This window comes from Trachurus trachurus (genome assembly GCF_905171665.1).
Source record: "Trachurus trachurus genome assembly, chromosome: 9".
In the NCBI taxonomy this organism is placed as follows: Eukaryota; Metazoa; Chordata; class Actinopteri; order Carangiformes; family Carangidae; genus Trachurus; species Trachurus trachurus.
This window is the reverse complement of record NC_139895.1, coordinates 1,159,003-1,160,000: the sequence shown is the minus strand read 5'-3', so window position 1 is coordinate 1,160,000 and position 998 is coordinate 1,159,003.

Below are 998 nucleotides of genomic sequence, written 5' to 3'. Positions count from 1 at the left end.
GGGTATCATATCAGAGCTCCGACTTTCCCATAGATATATACCATAGACTGTATAAAAAGATAGGCTATATACACGTAGATGCCGCATTCGGGCTTGTCAGGAACATGGGGTAGGCTAGAGCTCTGGAAAAGAGAGTAGGCTACTGTAACTACACCACCATTGACTCCCGTGGTAAGGGTTTAAGGGTTTAAGGGTAAGGGTAAGGGTTTAAGGGTTTAAGGGTAAGGGTAAGGGTTTAAGGGTTTAAGGGTAAGGGTTTAAGGGTTTAAGGGTTTTGCGCCCCTAGTGGCAGGATATGGGTGTTGCAAAAGCGCCCAGAAAACTCATTCACTCCAATGTATGTGTGTTGCCCACTTGCTGGTAAATTGATGAAAACGGCCGTGTTTTTGTTTTTAGGTGTCTTGGTCATATCAGATTATACTTATAATTTATTTATTACAAAATGTAGATTGAAACATTCATGTAGACAACTGTTGTTTTTTTTACTCTCCTATGTGTTAATGTTTATCTGTAAAGGATCCTCAATGATGCTATTAACGTGGGTGATCTATAAATGTCCTTAAATGATTGAAAACACCACACTGCTCATTCACCAACAATGCAGAGATGTCAGTTCTTGGGCGCTTTTGCAAAACCCATATTCCTCCACCAGGAGGCGCTGCCATTGGACCAATGCTGTCCTTACTCTCTTTTACACTGCTCTAGGGTAGGCTAGCCCAGAGCGATATGCGACTGTACAATGTGTTGCTGTGTATGATATAAATACAAGGAAAAAAAACAAAAACAACTATGCAACAGTAACTATGAAAAGTCTTTCCCTCTTTTTGTGATTGTTTTATTTAATGTTTTATTTTCTCCATGTATTTGATTTTATTCTTCATCCCTTTTTATCCATCTTTAACTTTTTTTTCAAACTCTATTTTATAATTGTTCTATCATTATACAACAATGCTTCTGACTATTTGTGCTTTTTGATGCTGTTTATCTGGTTGATTCTG